Consider the following 20180-nt stretch of genomic DNA (forward strand, 5'->3'; position numbering starts at 1 on the left):
AGGTAATAAATAAAGCTTTGCCATTTTTAATGTAGAGGAGCTGAACTCAGTTCCATTAAGATTAGAAACATTCGAAAGTGAGCTCAGAAGTACTTTTCTTCACTGAACTGCATGGGCACTCGAAGCATGCTGAATGGAGACTTGGATTGTGTTTGCTTTTGTAGAATCAAAGGCTTCATGTGCAGCAGTTCACTCAAAAATGCTGCATATCCATTGCACCACTGTTGTAGCTCTACCAAACAGCGCAGGCTGTGCTCGAGAAAGGAAAGCTCCATCCTACTTTACAGTGATATAATCATTTGGAGTGGGAGAGTCTTAAATATAAAACCACTTTGAAGTCTTCCATTTTCCTTCTTTTCTCTTTCCCTATATACTTTAAAATAAAATTATTTTAAACACTTTATCATAATTTGAAAAATCAACACACTGGGTTGTATAAATAGAATTTCAAAAGCTCAGATGTTACTGGGTTTCCTTCCCCATTTCAATCCCCTTGCCATGGCAGTGCTAGTCAGAGATCTGGGGGTTAGGTGGCTGGTGGGCCCACAGCACTCAGCAGGGCAGCTCTGGGGGCTGCTTCGTCCTGTCTGAGTTGCAGTTTCATGCCACCTGCCTGTGCACTGAGAAGAACAAGCTTCCTCCTGCGCAAGTGTCATGCTAAGCAGAGCATAGAAAAGCCATAACGTCAGTGATTTAACAGTGGAGGATGCACGAAGGCGAGTGACTCAAAGTGTGGTGTCTCTAGCTAAGGGACAGTGAGTTATTGGTGTGATGTGAGGGTTGAAGTGGGGCCATCCTATCCGCAGCTTGGAGCAGAGTGCCTGGATGTGCTGCTTGTAATGCTGCGTGCCTCCTGCAGGCTACCAGTTGTCCAACCCTTCTTTGAGAACTTCAGAATTATGCTTTCGCTTGCTCTGTAAACAAGTGACAGAACCATTTTATATGGCTCTGCGTGTATCAAAATATGTGTGATGTTTCCCTGGAACATGCGTGCTTTTCTGATGTTTAAAGAGCTGATTGTTAACGTAGAACAGCCTTAGTTTGCAGTACATTTAAGGTTACTTAAATGTAGGCAATTAGTAAGAAAAAAATATTGGAGTAGAATGTCAAAGGGAGAGGTTAGAACGTTTTTTGCTGTGTGTCTGCAAATTACTACTATTATTATTTTAAAATACCTTTTCAAGACTAAGGAAACCTCTATCAAATAAATTATTCTTTGAACCTGTTTGTTAGAGATAAAGTTGCTTAAATTGATCATTCTCTCCATGGAAGTAATAAGCGCTAATGTTCAGCCCAGTCAGGATTGTATTGGCAATTTGGCATCTTAAGATACTCCAGATCATTATTTTCTCTTTCATTTCAAGAAGAAAGTCGCAGATTTTAAGGGAAGATGGAACAATTTTTTTGTACATGTTATTTTGAAACTAATACGTTTGCAGATGAGTGGATGTCAGCCCTACTTTGTACTAAAGATGAAATCATTGCTTGACCACATTTTCCAGGGTGAAAAATGTCCATAAGTTTTATTGCACTGTGGTGTTCTTGGCTACAATGCAGACTTTATGCGTTGTGTAAATATTATTTTCTGCTGAGCTGGGCATATTCTGTATCATCGCTCAGCCCACAAATGAAACTGGCCTGCCTTTTCTGGGCAAGGGCAGCACTTTGCTGTTATCTCCTGTAAGCTGAATCTTCTTGTAGACGTTTATCATACCACGTTCTTCCAGCAGTGCTTTTGCTGAGTGTATTGGTCGTGACAAGCAGTTGTTTGTATTCCTTGCACAAGAATTGTCACTACACCATTCTGTAAAGGGCTAAGCTTCACACGATTGTGCTGGAAAGCAAAAAACAATTAAGTTTGTGCCCCCATAGAAAAGTAAGGTATGCAGCTGGAACAATACAGCTTATAAACAATGCTACAAATTATGAAGTACTTTTTCACAGGCAACGCTTAGAAATAAGAAATCTCCTACTTATTATTTTGGATTGTCTGTAGAATTTCTTCTGAGTGGCAGGAAGGGGGATATGCCTTCCTGACTCATTTTTTGGTTATACTTCTATTAGTTTTTGGCTTATCATCTATCGTTTGCTGTTAACTTCGTTATTATTAGAGAAGATTTTCTCCCAGCAAACTAATTTGTGCCATCCACCAAAATTTGCAGCTAGGAAGACCATTATCAGTAATGATGGTGGCTTTTCAGTACACGACTTAAGATTTTCAGCAGCGTGCTAGAATTTTAACCTAGATGTAACACTGTAATGATATGTCATACCAAAAAAATGAAATGTCAACTGCCTTCTGAAAGTGGTATACACCTATTTAAAGCTAGGGCATTGTAATCAGTTCCTACAGTCGCTTAACTTTTTCAGCAGAAGTACTGTCCAGATGTGTTATGGGGATGAGCAGGATAGTGGTAATAGGAACGGGGTCCTTAGAATCAAAGACTGTCTTCAATGAGCTGGCAGGCTGTAAATTAAATACAAAACAAACAAACCTGCCTCATTGAGAACTTTTAAATGAAACAAATAAACAAGAAACTTGATTATGTACATTTTATGTTCTTAATTTCTAATTGTTTGCTTCCAAACATGCTATGGTTGCCAAGTAGCTTATATTTTCCAGGCAGGAAATGCATAGTAAAGATGTTTTTATTGACCACTGGATCAATAATAAAATAATTTCAAACATTACATGCGCAGTAGTAGCAAATTCTCAATGTTTGATGTACCTGTGTGTATTAAATCTAACTTTAAATTTAATTTTTTCTTAATAGCACAGTTATAAACCATTTTAAATTTCCTCTAGAGGAAAATCTTTAGAAAAAAGTTTTTCTTCACATTGTGGTATTAAAGTATGTTAAAGAATAGTTACAGGAATAATTATATTCCTAGTTAATTTCATTGTCAATTTTCTTCTTTTCCTATGAACCTCTCTTTTATGCCTTCGCATTGTGTAATTTACTACAGGCAACACTCAAGTATGTCCTTAGCAAATCTAAGCATGTGCTTCCAAGTTTTCTCCTCTTCCTAAGGAAAGAGGTTCTCCCTTTTTACTGTCTACAAAAGACATCCTTGGGGCAGAATAAATATTGTGGATTTCTTTGTTTGCATGTGGTTTTGTGATTTCTTAAAGAGGGAAAAAAATAAACCTTGAGAACCTGTACATACAACAAAACAACTTTCTTGCAGCTTGAGACCAGTCTGTGCTCTACAATTTCAAATACACAGCTAAGTAATAAAGCTATAAAATGTTATCTTTCCAGTACAAAAAAAAGCTCTAATAAAAGCTTTAATTCACTACAGGTTTATGGGGGAAAGAATAAAGAGCTTTCCTTGCTTACTATACACTTAGGCTTGAACTGCTGTTTTGTTGCTGTTTTTTGAAATTCTTAATTTTCAAGTCTCTTTTTACTACTTTTTTTCTTTCTCTCCTCGGTAGAGAAAATCATCGTATGCGGGGCTGACATGCTGCGTGTTCATGTTCCATTGGAACTGTGCAGTGGATGCGTACATTACTGACAGGACTGTTAATATATTTGGAGTCGTCATAGATTTGGTCATTGCTTCATGTGTAAATAGTGCCTGACTGCAATGTGCTCTGTCATGAGGTCTTGTAAGAAGTGAGAAGTTATTGATCTTGTTTACCGCAGTGGGTCTTTAAGAGAAGGCCTGCATTTCCCTCTGAAATCATGCTAGCTTCATCTAAGCCTGTTGGATAATATAGGATTAAGTATATAAGTAAATATAAAAGACACTGCAGCATCCAGAAATTATCAGGGAGGGAGTTGCTGAATGGTGTTAACTTAAAAAGGGTAACATCGTTATCCCCTAACTGGCTGGGCTCTATTTGCTTCAAGGAAAATCATTATATTGACTTTTTTCTTTTAAAGAAAGCAGATACAATATTTGGATTTAAGTTGCAGTGTTTCAGAGCAGTTTGTTACATCTCTTCACCTGCTTGTGGGGAAGAGAGTGAGCTAATGGAGATACTTTCTGCAAACTGTTGATGTGTTCATAACCTGACTGGCTGACAACCAACACTGTGGAAGAATTTAGGAAATAAAGAATAGTAGAACAAGTGGAATGAAGCCAAGTATTGTACAACAATGTGAAACAGAACTTGATTAGGAATGAGTACGAACTTCTTTTGGAAGAACTTTCTTACTTTTTCTTTTAGTATTATTAGCAAACAATTTTATTGTTAATCTGAAAGAAAGTAAATCCAGCAGGGTGATCACCTGCTAAACAGTGACGCGTTGATTTAATATTTCTTTATGATGCATGGTGCTATCTCTTGAAGTAAACAGCGTATGAACGATGCTAGTGGGTGATGGCTGATACTTCAGCAACAATTTTAAAATATTTTGATACTGAAATATTTACATGGTGCTTCATGTACCCTTTGTACCAAACTCCTGTTATTATCTGAGGCATCACAGTTTTCCTATGTAAATGATTCCACCTCACCAGGAGAAAAAAATATGGTATGCTGTTAAAAGAAACGCAGAAGATTTCCTGGCAGCATTTTGGAATAAAGGTAGATTGGCTTTCAAATGTATTTGCTTGATTTTAGTACTTTGATTAGTTTTAAATATAACGCTTTTGGATATGGATTCTCTGTAAGAATATCCATGTTTAGTCTCTCTGTACCTCTTTGTTATCAGTTATACTGTCTGATTGTGTCAGAAATAATTACTCAAATGTTTCTCAAAAATTGCTTTGCATCTATTCCAGGTCTTGTCTTTGATGTACAGTAGGAAGATACACCTTCCAGCGAGTAGGAAATCAACCTGTGGTTGACTTTAGCTCAGTCTTTAGTCTTGGTTAAAATAACTTTCTTGCTATTACCTTTGCTTCAGAAAATTGATAGCTAACTCAGGCTTGAGAATAAAAATGTTCATAACTACTACACTCTAGGAACTATAGTGATTGAATAAGCAACAGATCAGCACCTGGATGAGAGTTCACTTCACATGAGCAGTAATTTGTCAGACAAAGGTGAGATTGCAGTAATTTGTCATCAGTAACTTTGGTAAATGAAATTCTCAGTGTTAGAGCCTGAAAGAGTTTATGAAGATTATAAAACCTATTGTCAAGTTCTTAATTAATTTCAAAAAATCTGCTTTTTGAAAAAATTGGTTATCAATAACTTCAGTAGTATGTCAGGCGTTTTAAATGTTTTCCTAGTAAAGAGGCCCAAATGAACTGAAGCTGCGAAAGCCATATGCTTCAAGATTTAAACTGCTCTGTAGAGACTATGAAGTCTGTGCAGATCAGTCAGGACTACATGAAACTTCCATTTTTATTTGGTAGGTTGATTAAATCCTGCATTTTACTTGCTGAAACAAGACTGGAGAATGACTATATATATATATATATTTTTACTTTGGCTTTCACTTATTATTAAGATTATCATTGTATAAAATATTTTTATACATATATATATAGCATAAATAGTAGAGTTAGATATTGTGAAAATCCTCCATTGAATATTACTTGAATCTTATGACCACTTAGTGGTGCATACATGCAAAAAAGAATTAAGAAATGGCATTTGAGCTCTGAATGCCACCTCGGAGCTCAAATATGCCAATTCCCACTATGTCGAAGTAGTATCTGTTGTACTGAGTTTTCTGTGTTAACTGAAGAACTATGTTTTCTGTGGCACTGGTGACCGTGATGGCCATTACTTGGACATGACATATTGGAGTCCAGATATGTCTAACTTGGAGTCCAGATAGGTCTGTAACACAAATTTACAACACAAATTCAAAGGTTCTTGCTCGTTCTTGTTCCTAATTCCATTCCTGTGCAAACTCGTGTGAGTTCAGGTCTTCTCTGCCTTTCTTGCCAGGATAGGCCTTCTTGATCCATACAGGCCGTATCACTTCTCTGCAATGCTTCTCTGTACCTCTTCTGGGATAGTTTCTTCTGCAGTTAGGGTTTCCTAGTTGGTTGTTTTTTTCCTGCTTATCTCTGTATATTTTGCATGCGATATGTTGCACTTTCCTCAGACAGCTGAGGGTACTTCACCACTGTATAACTATGCTTGACATTTAATTTAAAATTGAAGAAACCTTTCTGTAATAGTTTGTTAAGCTGTGCCTCAGCCCCAAGTAACGTAAATAACCTTCCTTTCAGAGAAGGAGGCAATTCATTGCTTTGACCATATTTTCAGAATGATTTTGTCTCAGAATAAGACAGCTGAAAGGTTAGATGTTGTTCTCCATTAGCTAAACAAACTCAAATTGAAGTCCCACAATTTGTATGAATTGCCAGCACAAAACTCTAGTTTAAGTTTAAATATTTGAATTTCTTACTGGCATGTAAGCTCAGTAAATGCTGAATGAATGTGCAGGTATACCTCGTAATCTCTTTTATCCTCTTTAGGTAGTTGTGTGAGGAAGAGCTGGGTATGTAAATATTTGATTACTTGCATTGCATTATATTGCTTAAAGGGTAAGGACAAGGTGAAAATAATTAATATATATTTATTCTGAACAGATGTGTTTACAGGCAAGCTAAGGGACCGGTCTTGCAGTGTTCCTGTCTAATTTCAGTTTGCTTGAACATCTGTTGGTACTAATGTCTTCCATGAAGTTTGTTTGGGTTACTTTAGTCAAAGATCGAAAAGATTTCATGATAAACATGTTTTTGTGAAACATATTACAGAGTTGTCGACATCTAGCAGTCAAACTTGTGCAGTTACAACAGAGGATGTTGCATACTCCCAGTTCAGTTGTTTGTTGTAGAATGGACAAAAACCTGAGAAACCTCAGTTTTCCTTGTCCCCAGCAGTGGGGCAGTTTGCTCTCAGTGAATCCAATATCCCTTTAGGGCCCCTCACTGTGACCCTAATAAATGTTCCTGGAAAATGTTTCACTCAAAGCTAATAAAAACACACAAAGTTGTGGTTTTGCACTGGGTATCAGAGGAGAACTATGAAAGTTATGACAAAATCTCCAGACTGATCTAGAATAACAAATCTTAAATGTTTCCAGGGTTTTGCTTGTGTGAAACATTCTCTTCAACAATACCTAAATCAAAGCAGCTGATGTATCTGGAGCATCTCTCGTCAAACGCACATATAGAAAGCTGTCCAAAATATCAAGGGCATCATGAGGTTACACATTTTTAAAAGGAGGATAGAAAACAAACAAACAAAAAAACCACAACAGATAAACCATTGCAAGCGTTGCTGGAGTGAGTGAAGCTTAGTTTCACCTATTGAAGGCTTTCTGGCACCTGATGCAAGGGATACATTCTGTTGCCAAGGTAAAAGTGACTAATGGCAATTAAGAGCCATAAGATCTTATCGTGAACTTCTGTGAGGGGGAGTTACTTTTGAAGCTGTTGCAATTTAAATGCTGAACTGAAGTTTAGAGCATGAACTAGTAAACTTTTGAGGCTCTGGTATTTAATGCTAGAAACAGCTGTGGTGCTTTATCTCTAGGGAAATGAGATGTGCTCGCTATCCTCAGAGGTCACAGTGCAACTACAGTTTATTGAAAAGCAATCTATTTCTGGAAGGATTGGTTTGGTCTGAAGTAGCAGACAGAAGTGCTATGAACAGTGTTGTACGTAAGATGTTGCTGCACTAGAAGTAATAGTTTGGATTTGTCTGGGTGGTATAAAGTGAGTGTTTCATTAGGGGACTGAGTACAAAATCTCTTTTCTTCTCAGGTAGGAAAACGGTATGAAATGATTGAATGTAACTGGGGAATGGTGATCACATTACATTACCAAGACCATGAAAAGCCTTTCTTATCAGCTTTGCCTGTTGGCTTTTGTTTTGTTTGTTTGGTGTGGGTCTTTTTCTTTTTCTTTTTTTTACTTTGGTTATGATGTTACCTACAATAGCGGGGAAAATGTAATGGAACAAATCTTTTGTTGTTAGAAAAACATAGAAAAGTACTATGTAAATGACTGATGGATCTGACTAAGGAAAACTTAGGATAAATATTTCCAGGAGGTTGCCATGTGTTTAGCCTTGTTTTCAGACTGTGTTACAAACTCTTATTTATTTTCAGAAATTACGTTTGGTTCAAGCCAGTTGAAACTGATGTGGGGTGGTTTTCCATTTTGTGATATTCAGAAATAGAAGTGAAATAGAAGTGAAATAGAATAATTCAGATTGAGAGGTGGTGGGAGCTGGTAATCCACAGTGCTACAGAAAAGAGATTAAAAGACACAGGTGCATGTCAAGGAGAGTTTCAAGATTGTGACTGACTTAGGGGTAAAAAAAAATCTTCAAATAATGATAGGTAAGTAAACTGGCATGCATTTGGGGTGATAGGATGAGAGGGAATGGCCTCAAGTTGTGCCAGGGAAGGTTCAGGTTGGTTGTTAGGAAAATCTTCTTCTCTTGACCAGGGAGGTGCTGGAGTCACTGTCCCTGGAGGTGTGCAAGAAACATGCAGATGTGACACAGAAGAACACAGTTTAGTGGTCAGCGTGGGTGGTAGGTGGATGATTGAACTAGATGATCTTAGAGGTTTTTTCCAACCTTAATGATTCCATAGTTCTATAATACTAACAAATTAAGGTCAAATGCATTGCATAAAAAGTAAAATGGATTGTTTGAGAATAAAGGAAATACCTACTTACAGCTTTCTGGAACAGAACACTGAATATTTTTTAATTGCGGTAGGTCAATAGTTACTTAATATGATTAATCACCACAAACCATTAACAGCTTCCTGCTAATGAGTGGAGATTGTTGATGCTAGTTTCTGTCTTGCTCTGTTAGAGCAACTTCCTTTGCATTGCAATAGGAAGTCTTCAGAGGCCTTCAGGAAATATTATTGAATGTAAAGCTTGTGTTTATGGTACCAAAGTGATCTCATAAGCACTCACACGAAAATAATGTTATTTTCTACAGCAATTAATTTCCTTACACCTGATGATAATTTATAGAAAATCACTGTGAAAAAAATGTGCCCAGTATATTTGCTGCAGTTGACATTGTGATCCTTGTTCTCTGCTAAGACAATAGATGAAACTTCTCCAATCTCTCCTTTACATAATGAAATTATTTCCCCTCCAACATTGCTTCCCCTCTGCAGTCCTGCACCAGTATGCTTTCATCCTTGCTCCCCGCTCACAAAGCCAACTGCAGAGTTTTGAGAGTTAACTTGCTCGTTTCCAAAATAGTTTTCATAATTTTATATCTTTACATTTTTTTTCCCTTTGGGTCTGTCAAATGTTCTAGAGGTATAACAATATGAAAGTAACCCAGGAGGAAATCTTGTGAGAAAAGTTTTCCTTCTATTACATTGAAGCGTTCTTTGCTACTTCAGGAGATGTGGAAGCAGAGAGAAACTGCTTTTAAGTTCTCAGTACCGAACACCATGTAATGACTGTGAGCATCTAATTTCTGATAATGAAAACATCCTCATTTTTTTAGAAGGCTTTGAAAATACAACTCTCTGACATCATCTGTGCTTTTCTGACATCACGATATGTGAGGATTCCTCAGAGGAGCTCTCTTTGACTTGCCTTATTTCAAGCATCACTAAGATCAGCCTGTGTAATGCATTCACACTGTAGCACAATTTACTCTGTGGGGAGAATGAATCTCTTTGAAATTTCTAGGGAATTTTGTAATGCTTAAAAAAAAAAAAAAGCTTCAGAATTCTGCATCAGTTTTTTGGGGGAAAAAAAAGTTTCCTGAATGAAGAAACATTTTTTTTGCCTTCATGTGAAACAAGGTGGCACTTCTAACTGCTGTGTGAAGTATATTAGCTAAATGTTGAAGTATTAAAAAAAGCTCTTCTGATATTCTTCATCCTAGAAGTGCTAGTGGTTATTTGGTTATTCAGTTAAGCTTGCCAAATACTCTGTTAGATGGACATTACAACCTGATGTTATAGAATGATTTGGTATAAGTAAAATGCAAACATTTAAATAAAACTTGGTGATTTTAAGACAAAACTTGAGCAGATGTGGCAGATGCTGATGTCCTGAAGGACCAGAGCCCAAAATCTCCGGTTCCTAGCCTGTGTGACTCCAACAGCTGGTTGGCCTTGTGTCTTTTGTACTTGAGACATTTCTTCTCATCCTGCAGTGCAGTTACACAAATGAGACGGGTTATTTGATTTGCTTATAAGAGTTTGTAATATTTTTATCAGCTGTTTCTCATTTGTTAATTCTGGCTATAACTTCTGGAGACAAAAATAACTTATTTTTTTATAATGTATTTTCCAAGAGCTTTACATAGTGAGAGACTTATGCACAATAATAACAGAGGAGTTATCTCACTGAATTAATACAGCAATGAAACTTTTTGTTGGGAGGGTAATAGCCTGTTGATGCACGCTATTCTGAAGGTAGATCTTCCATGATGTGAACGTTTTTCAAAGGGCTGCTTCTCTCCCAACAATGTGAAAATCTTCAAAGGCACTTCTTCATCAATATGCAAATCTTCAAAAGGGGAATTACACAATAACAAGAAAACTCTCAAAGGGAAAGCAGTTACCCAGAGATGTAAAAATCTTTGTAAGGGACAGCTCCTCTGTGATTTAAAAGTTCTTCAAAGTGGAAATCACCTCAAGCAATGCAAATTCTCTCTGTGCATGGGAAATCACTGAGTGAGAATACTTCCATGTGTAATCTTTAAAGTGGCAGTAAGTGTTCATTTGAAAATACTTCAAAAATGGCATTTTTTAGAATTGGTGCTGTGTATACCATCCCGTCACTGTAGGATGGCTTAAAGGTGGCATAGCTTTTAAGTTACCAGGTGACTTTTCATTATGTGTTTATTATCAGAAGGAGTTTGTGATCCTGAATTCTGTTCCAGGATGAACATTTGGTTTAGTTTCTCTTAAGCCCTCAATGTAGAATTATGAAGTGCACAGTAGAGTTTGTCAACAATTATTTGTCAATTCTATAGCTCTGACATTGCTTGGACCAAAAGCCTTGCTAGCATGCCTGCAAAAGAAACATCAGTCAGGGAATTTGAGTTGTCTCCCTTTTATCCCAAACACATGTCCAGAGGCTGTGCTCAGCCTGAAGATCAGGGAGACCTCAGTGCTGGGCAAACATCTGATTACGTGTAGTTTTGCATATGATAGCTTTTTAGTTTCCTGGTGATGAAGACTTGTTCCTGATAGTAGTATTAAAAGAAATATTGTGCTTACAGGACAGCTGGAGCAAGCTCCTTCTGGAAGAGTTGCTACTGTACTTGACCTATTCTGGAGCCGTAAGTGCTGTGAAGAAGCACTGGGCCTCCTGAGCCTTCCAAAGCCGTAGCCACTCTTTAAGGGATGGAGCTGTGTTGTAGGACGGATGCTGACTCTGTGAAGTGTGGTTCTGTCATGTGGACATCAGTGAAATGAGGTTTCTGCTGTTTGGGTTCAATTTGATGTAGCCTTGTAGAAGTGCTTTGTATCGTGTTCTTTATATATAAATTAGTATCTTTAATAGATGCCAAGTCCTGAATTGTTCTGGAACCCTACTTGATGTGATTGTGCTGCAAATCTGATGCCTTTGCTCCATTGTGCTCACATTGTTCCTTGGAGGCATAAAAATAGCATTTGTAGTAGTTGTGTCTAGTTGAGCAAGTGTTACTTGGAGGGACAGCTGTCTTTGTTTAACTGACTTTCTGCTCACTTGTTGAACTTAGGTAATCGCATTTTCAAGGAACAGTGCAGGCCTCTCAACTATAAAATGACTATACCGCACACTCCTTTATTTCAGTTTGATTTTTTTAAATATCACTGGGATGATTTGTGTTTGCTGTTAAGGCTATGCTGAAAGAATATAAAGGAAGTTATTATTCTAGTTCTGTTTAAGCTTGAGATTTATTCCTTTTCCATAAATGTAAGATGACAGCCTCTTTTCAAGATAATTCACATACTGTGACTTTCCACATGGAAATGGCTACAAAAAAAAAAGAAGAAAAAGCAAATCATTTTCATTCGACAAGTAGATTTTTACCTGATAGAGCTAGAAGGAAACACCTCTCTCAGTGGTCTTGCAGGCTTTGTTTTGTTACCCTAAAGTAAATTACTAAATATTTACAGTTATCAAGTAATTAATAGTAGGGTGAAATAAAGTGAGCCTTTCTAAGTGGCGGTTATTTTATATCATAGTGTTGCATATGTTGAGTATGCATCCTGTACAGGCATGATTTTATTATTTTAGAAAGCAGTTTATGGATTCTATATATGTTAGATGACCTAGAGGTTAACAACTATAACAGTTTCCTATTAAAAACTGGAGCTGGGCTGTATTAAAGGAAGCTATCATTCTGCACAGGAAATGTGGGCTTTCATTGTAGCTGTGCCCTGTGTACAGAAATAGGCACTCCTCTTTATCAAACTTCTGACGTGATTATTTTACCTCTGCGTGGCCAAGTAACTTCTTCCTTTTGCAGAGGCACAGCTATTTTATGTATACATATTTGTATGTGTATATAGCTGTCCACAAATGTAGGATCTTCTGAAGTGGGTTTAACAGTATGAGACTGTGGTAGATGGCTGGGGGAGGAAAACTGGCAGCTTGAGCCTGGGGGCTATTTCATATCAGATAGTAATAACTGGCAAGTACAAATGTAAATGCTGTTCTGCTTTGTAAACCTAAAAAAGCAAAGCAAAAGTCCTGTGGCACTGCATGTGTGGTGTAAAGCACAATGTGTAGGTGGACACGCTAATCCTGAGTGTCTGGGAGAAAACAAAGGGTTGAAAGGCTCTAGTGAGTACAAGAGGTTTTTCTGTTGTGCTGATTTATGGAATGACTACGCACGTCATTTCTGGGATTTTTCTTTCTTGACGTATGTATTACAGTGATTTTGAAATCTGGATATTTTGTGTCATTTTAAAGTTTAGAGAATTTGACTTTTCTGATGTTTAAGCATCTTTATGTTAATTATATTCTAGTATGAAAAAATAATTTAAACTTTAAAAACTCCTCCCTCTCTTTCATTTCCGGTCTCAAGGGAGGCATCAACTCAGCATCCTATGGAGCTTTGACTCAGGGCCACTTTATGAACACTGTTTGGATTCCCATGGAGCTGGCGGGGGGGAACAGTTTGTGATACTTAATGTTTCTTCCACACCTACTGAAAATGTCATGTGCTATTCTTGTAGACAGTGGAAAGAAGTTTAGAGATGTTATTTTTTTATATTAAAAATTGAGCACGAATTGATTGCCTCAAACTTCTTTGCATGTACTTTGAAATGAAAGGCACCGTGCGATCTGCGCTGTGTTGGTACTGTTAGTGAAGGTAGTGCCCCCTCCCCTGGTGCAGCAGGAAGCATGCTACAGATTGTGCCTTGTCCAAAAGTGATCAGAAAATAGGATGAGAGCTGCTCTATGAACAAATTTCCACGTGCAATTCTCTGTGAAAATGCAAGGCCACGTTTGACCCATGTCTGCTTGCTGTTTATAGAGGGTGCTTTGTAAGGGAGCTGGGCTGCTTGGCAGCAGGAGTCAGAGGCCTGCTGTGCTCTGCTTAGTGAGCAGGGAGCAAGCACTGCATGTGATTCCTTGACCAGAACACTGCATGCGCGGCGTGTGGTGCTGCGTGTCCTCCAGCGCTCAACGCTTGTTTGACTCTCACATCTGTGGGGCCAGCAGTAACTACTCCTCTGCGATCGTATGGAAGCGCGTGCCTCAAACATGAGATTAAGCTGCAATTTCTGTTTGGGAATAGGAGCTGTTTGAAATCCTCCACCTGTACTAGTGTAGGCAGGCCAACCGGGGCTTCTTTTTCTGCTTGCTGCTCTGCCTCTTGGATCTTAGCTCAGCAGGAGGGAACATTTTACTACAGCACTTAGCAAGATGAATCGGGCTGAATGGTTTTTGACCTGTAAGCATGCTTTGCTTCTTGTCCAGGAGCACAGCTTGGTTTTGACAAAGGTTTGAGGTTGAATTTATGCCTTGCAGTGAATCAGTGCCATTCTTCTATCTTCCCTGAACCATCTCTAGCACCCTAGGGCAGGCTTTTGTTTGGCTACTCTAAGGCCCTAAAACAACGATCAAAAGTTTTTGAGCATTACCTTTGGATAAACAGTAACATACAGACTACTCACAGTGGGATATAAAATGTTGCTGAAATAAATACAGATGTTCAGAAGACAGTTTTGAAAGCAAATGAACAAAACACTCTCTGCATTTAATAAGCATTGCTTTTTTTACATCTTTGCTGTGTGAAAAAGTATTTGTATTGTGTTCATGTAGGATTTTCTCTGCAGAGATGAATGTAACATAAAGCATGGTCTCTGGAGTATTTCATTAATATGTCTGCAGAAATGTCACAGGTATTTTGAATAGTCTAATAATGTACTTTTTGAATGTAAATGTGATTTATTTATAAACTCTGTGCCAGAAATCCTCAATTTCAAGACACTATAATTCACGCTTTAGGAAAGGATTCTCTGTGATGTGTGTGTACACACTTCCTCTCTCTAAATGTATACATAAGATTAGGACTCTTAGTGATGTTGAACTACTAGTTATGTGTTTATTTTTTTTAATATTATGCCAGTTAAGATTAGTATTTCTTCTAAGTTTGAAAGAAAACATAGAAGAAGGTATCTGAAGAAACAATAGTTGCAAAATAGAGATGCAGGTGATGTTCCTTTCCTCCATAGATCTTCATTTAATCAGCACCTGCATTGCAAAAGTCTCTTGTAGACTTCAAAACAGAATTTGTTTACTGTGGCTGTCTGCAGTGTTAGACCATATGGGCATTCAATCTAACAGTTGTGTGCGTGTATGGAGTATTTCTGAATATTACATGACCTAGTAAAGAGGGAATAGTACTAGTACTATGAGTACTCTTGGTTTTGAACTGACCTTGTTGCATAAAAGATGATCAAATAGTTAACATAGTATATGAGCATGTATTTGTATGCCTTGTTCTTCCCGTTGTTGGTGTAGTTCATGACATTGATGGATTTGGTTCTTTTTTCCATGTCTAATCCTTTGCAACAAAGCATGATGATGCACTCTGAATTTACTCTAATATGTAAATTCTTCTATTAAGTACTTGTTCTTTCAGTGCCTAGAGCCTTGACATCAGTTGTTTTATGGCAAGGTTATTAATTAACAATGATAGAAAAGAATTTTAATTTTGTGCATTATTCCATGGGAGCAGTGAGTCTGAATTTAATAACAACATAAAATACACCTTCCCCCCAAAAAAGAAAAGAGTAAAGACATCTTTATGAAAAACAAAGCTGTCTCTCAGTTAAACTGCCTCTGACAGCTATAAATTCAGCTTCTGAAAGAACAGTGAGAGTGCTGTAGCAAGGAAAGCTCAGTATTTATTTAGCACTCTCTATTTTTTGTAAATTCTCCCAATTTCTTTCCCTTTCTTGCTGGCACGGTAAAACAACGCGAAGCTTTGACTGTCTTGTAATTTTTCTGTTCATTTAAAAGTAACTATTGAATGGTTTGAGCTGGAAAGCTGATGCCACCTTGGCTTTCAAAAGCTCTCAACGTTGGCTGGCTGCATTGTTTCTGATGGTTTTGTTCCAGCTATTTAGAGTTCTAGGAGATGAATCCTCTAGCTCTCTGCGAGGAGCAGGGAAGCTGGCAGTAAGATTCTCTCTGTATTTGTTGCTTCTGGAAGCATTTGTTTGCAAGGTTGGGAAAGTGAATTGATTTGCATTGTGAAGGTTATTTCTACAGTGAAGAGAGCTGGCTTTGTTTTTGAAAGAAGGTTTGTTTTGACAGAAAACAGATATATGAAGAAAATGCTAATTTAAAAGGATCTTGGCAAGCGCTTGATTCTTATTATCCTTTCCCATTACGCCACGAAATGAAATAACTTCCCTTGTATAGACATCCTGGTTCTTCCTGAAGCGGATGCAAAATAAAGAAAACTTAACATGTACTGTGATCAAACAAACTTAGTATTTGCAGAAAGATAAAGTACATATAAGTATTACTGCCTGAGCAGAAGCTTCATTAATCGTGTCTCTTCCTGAAGTAGGAGAACAATGTGAACATAGGGTTGAAAATGTAGTGACAGCAATTATTGACTTCTTGTGTTAATGATATGACAGCTTGTTATAAATTACCAGAGGTTAATGGGATAAGTAATTGGTATAAAAGCACTTTCAAACTGATGATGTATTATTTTCTTAACTTTCCTTCATAAATATTTATTTGAGACTGCAGGTATAACTTCAGAATACATTATTTCCAGTTGCAGTGCAGGAAACAAGATGTATGATTTATTAACAAGTGGTGCTACTGGCTGCCTGTTGTTACATCTGGATGTTTCCTACCCTGCATACCGTGGTTGTTGCCTCAATGTAAGTCACTGACTTTACTGGTGATGAATGTTTACTTTCATTGTAGTCCAGGGTTTCTTGGTTCAAGCAGAGGGAAGATACCTTGATAAATGCAGTGGGTGTTTTAAAAAGAGTATAATCATGACTGTTTTCACCAAAATGATCTGTACCCATCAAACAGCAAGAATTGAATGTGAGGCACAAACCATGTAGTGGATATTCAAACGTAGGTGTCTTTGAATGTGAACTGGCGCCATTTACATGGACTTCTGCAGAGTGTTTTATGCTGTCCTGCACAACAGCCTTGTCATGGAAATCTGGAGAGGGACTTCTTACAAGGGCACCTTGTGATAGGACAGAGGTGGTGGCTTTAAACTGATCCCATTGAGTAGATCAGCTATTGTAGGTAACACAACAAAGGTTTGTACTGTAGAAGTCTTTTTTGCTATAATGAGATATAATGAGAAATGAGGTGGTGATGATGACATTTTTGAATTTTGGTAATAAAAAATAATGAAACGCACTCCTCTGTAGTTTAAGAAAATATTTTTTTCTAAAAGGATTAACGGATGTGACAAGGTTTCGGTTGGATTTTGCAAACATAGGCACTGGGTGTTAAAACAGTTGTCTCGAGCAGTCTCGAGCAAATGTAATTTGGATAATCAGAGTACAAGAAAGGATTAGATGAGATTTGAAACCAGACAGTTTTCTGGTCTGGAGCGTTTGAGTTCTTTTCAGCCATTTCTAATCTGGAGAGCTAACAGCAACCTGTATGTGGTTTTAGACCTGCTAGACTGCAGTGGTCTTTTTTTAAATTTGAATTGAAATGGTTGATTATAATATTTTTGAAGTGAGGAACCTTTTAAATACGAGGCTAAAACAGATTCATTTGAAACCAGCATTATCTGTAAACTTTTAATTGTCCCATTGTTGATAACTGTTTATTAGATCTAATGATAATTGCTTTCACACTGCATGAAAAACGCATCTATTCTCTTCATTAATTTCAAAACTGCATTCATTAGAGGAAAAAAAATAAAAATATAATTAACCCATGTGGAACGGTGCAAAAATTTCAGTGTTAGAATGTGTGACAAGGTTGATAGCTGAGTCATATTCCTTGTGATATAATTTCATGTCTTTATTTAAATGCATCAAATACGGTTGGGTGGAAGGAAGTACGTCAGGTACAAAACAACAGTCAGAGCACATCTGTAAATCATTTACGGAAACAAGACTGGCTTCCATAAATGCTAATTAGTTGAAAGCTTCCAGAGATTTTGGGACAAAAAGTTCCTGCGTAAGCAAAATCAATGACAGTTGTTTCTAGAAGGATGAATAGAGAAGGGGAAAAGATATATTGGTACAATAGCCTGTTATTGACTGTATTAAACTGATAGACTGTTGTCAGAAACCTGTCAGACTGTATCTATAAACAGTAAATAAATTTAAAATAAATAACATGTAAAAACTGCATATGTATGCCAAGAAATGCACCAAGAACATTTTCCCATACTTAAATATGGATATTCTTCTGTCAGCTTGAATTGGTGTTTCAAACCTGAAGCTTCCCTCTTACTCTTCTTTACATTTTTACTTGGAGCTTTGTATTTTTGAATTTTTTCAGTTACCTGTTTTGAATTTTAGTAATTTTTTTTTTCTGTTAAAAACAAAAAAATCACAGCAGATCTCTGCTATTAGTTCTGCCACTTTGTCTTCATGTGGACAGCTGTCCAATCTGTGGGATGGCCTGAAGGAAAAAAGAGTTTGCAAAGTATCGGGGAGAAACATCTTTAGTGATTGTGGTTATAACTGGTTTTCGGTATTGTTTACAAGGAAGAGCTTATCAGATGAGCACATCAGCTGTTCTGAAGGGAGCCCAAGCAAAATCTGTTTTTAAGAGTCTAGATAGTATGTGAATAGTATGTATGTCTTCTGGGATTTTATTATACGAGATTGCATTGATTATATGTTTAGCAGATTCATTCCTGGATGAGACTTCATTAGAAATCATTATACTCCGGGAAAAAATAAGTAGTTCTAATGACCTGCCCAGAAGTGCCAGTCTCTTCAGGTGCAGTATAGAAAGCCTCCTGAGAAGATGAAGAAGCCAGGACAAAACGTACACACGTGTACTTGAATTTTTTCAGAAGACTGATACATTCACGTGCTCTATCAAAATCAGGTGACTGATTATCACCAAGAGGAGAAGGCAAGGGCCAGATGAGACCATGGGCTTCAGGAGATGATGTGCTGCTGGGGTGGGACTGTAATGCTCGTTACACTCACCTTGTTTGGTCTGGAACGGTTGCTTAATGTTCTCTTCAAGCAAGAATAGGATCAGCCCTGGCTGGCTCTTGGAGAAGAGCCGATGACAGTGGCATACAGTATTCACCCATTATGATGCCGTTGCACTCGGAATACTGGTTTTGGTCAGGATGATCACGTGTAGGTTGTGTGTGTGGGCCATTTTAGTCATAGGGATATAACCTTAAAAGCAGTTTTCCAAGCATTCAGCTCACTAAACCATCAAAAAATGAGTGCTAAGTGTTTCGTTTTGTTGGCGAGTCGTGCAGCTGAAAGGGAGGGCAAGCTCTGAGGACCTCCATGCTGGAGAGCTCTGGGGAGACGCAGTAGGTGGTGTTCAGGTTTCTGGGGTATGTCTGTCTTCTGGTAGGTGAGCTCCTTCATAAGATGTAGTAAGGATACTTTGAAATCTGAACTTACTCAAGGGCTTTCTCCCCTCCCTGAATATATATGTTTAGTTTAGAAGATGTTGCAGTCAGACTAAAAGTGAAGTTGACTTGCTTTCTCACTTCTTTTCTTTTTCAGTTTCTCACCCCATGTCACATCAGGATACAGCTGGTGCCACTCTATTTAAATATATTTCTGTATCCAAGAGAAATTCTTGAGATTCTGCAGACTGGTCTGCATCACTTCCTTTATTGATGTCCTGTAAGAGATTTAAATCATTGCACACCCCTTTCTAATCCACTGTTAAATGTAACATACCAGAGTTCTGTAACCTTACCTCAGTGATTCATTGTTCTCTTCAGCAAATAATGGTGGTTGGTTTTTTGTTGTTTTTTTTCTTTCCATTTTCTGCAAGCTCTCTGTGAATTATTTTCTTCCTATTCTAATCTTTCTAATCTTGACCTTCTTATTAATGTGTTCCATCCCTCTTCCTAACTTGGGAAATTTTTCTTGTCTTCAGATTGCCGGAGGCCAGTAGAGTGGAGCAAAGGGCCAGCACATACAATCAGCCCTGAAAGTATTAATTGATGTTTTACCACTTCTGAATAGATAAATCCCAGAAGAATGCATTACAATTCATTAGACTATTTTCTTAATTTTCAGGACTCCACAAACCTGTGTGAAGTGATGAAAACAGGCACTTTAATGTGAAGACACATTTCTTACGTTGGTGTGCCTTCTAGTTTGTAGAAATATAGGTGGACATCCTCAATTGAAGCTGTTTCCCAGCTTTGGTTTTGCATTGGTTGCCATAAACATAACTGAACAACTGCAACTCTGATGTGGTTCTTGCTAATTCAGATTTCTAATCCTGAAAGTAGCCCTGGATAGGAGACAAACTATTCTTGTGTCACTGTCAGATCGTGATACAGAATGCAAGTTTAAGCAAATGTTTTATTTTAAGAAGAAATAGCTAAGTTTGTAGGAATTTAAAATGGGAATTTTTTTTTTTTGTACGGGAATGTTACCTGGAAGCCCTTTTGTTTCCCCCCTTTTTTTTTTTAATTAACTTGAATGGTACTTTTTAGAGGCCCAGAGTATGACTAAGTTCAATTTTTGTAGTTAGGTGCAAACTTAAGAGGAAAATTCAGGTTAATTTAAAAATTAAAAAAAAGAAATCAAATCACCCACCAGGGGCAGAGATAAGAAAAAAGTAAAGCTTTGGTGAACAGCTCAATGTTG

The 20180-nt window shown here is 37.5% G+C and overlaps 1 long non-coding RNA gene across 1 annotated transcript; it reads right to left on the reverse strand.

Moving 5' to 3' along the window:
* LOC110404362 lies at positions 1503-18626 on the reverse strand. The gene is made up of 3 exons (XR_002442184.1): positions 18534-18626; positions 2363-2467; positions 1503-1834 (listed from the first exon to the last, which is right to left on the reverse strand). It is a non-coding gene; the product is annotated as an uncharacterized LOC110404362 (long non-coding RNA).

Source organism: Numida meleagris, chromosome 10 (genome assembly GCF_002078875.1).
Source record: "Numida meleagris isolate 19003 breed g44 Domestic line chromosome 10, NumMel1.0, whole genome shotgun sequence".
NCBI lineage: Eukaryota > Metazoa > Chordata > Aves > Galliformes > Numididae > Numida > Numida meleagris.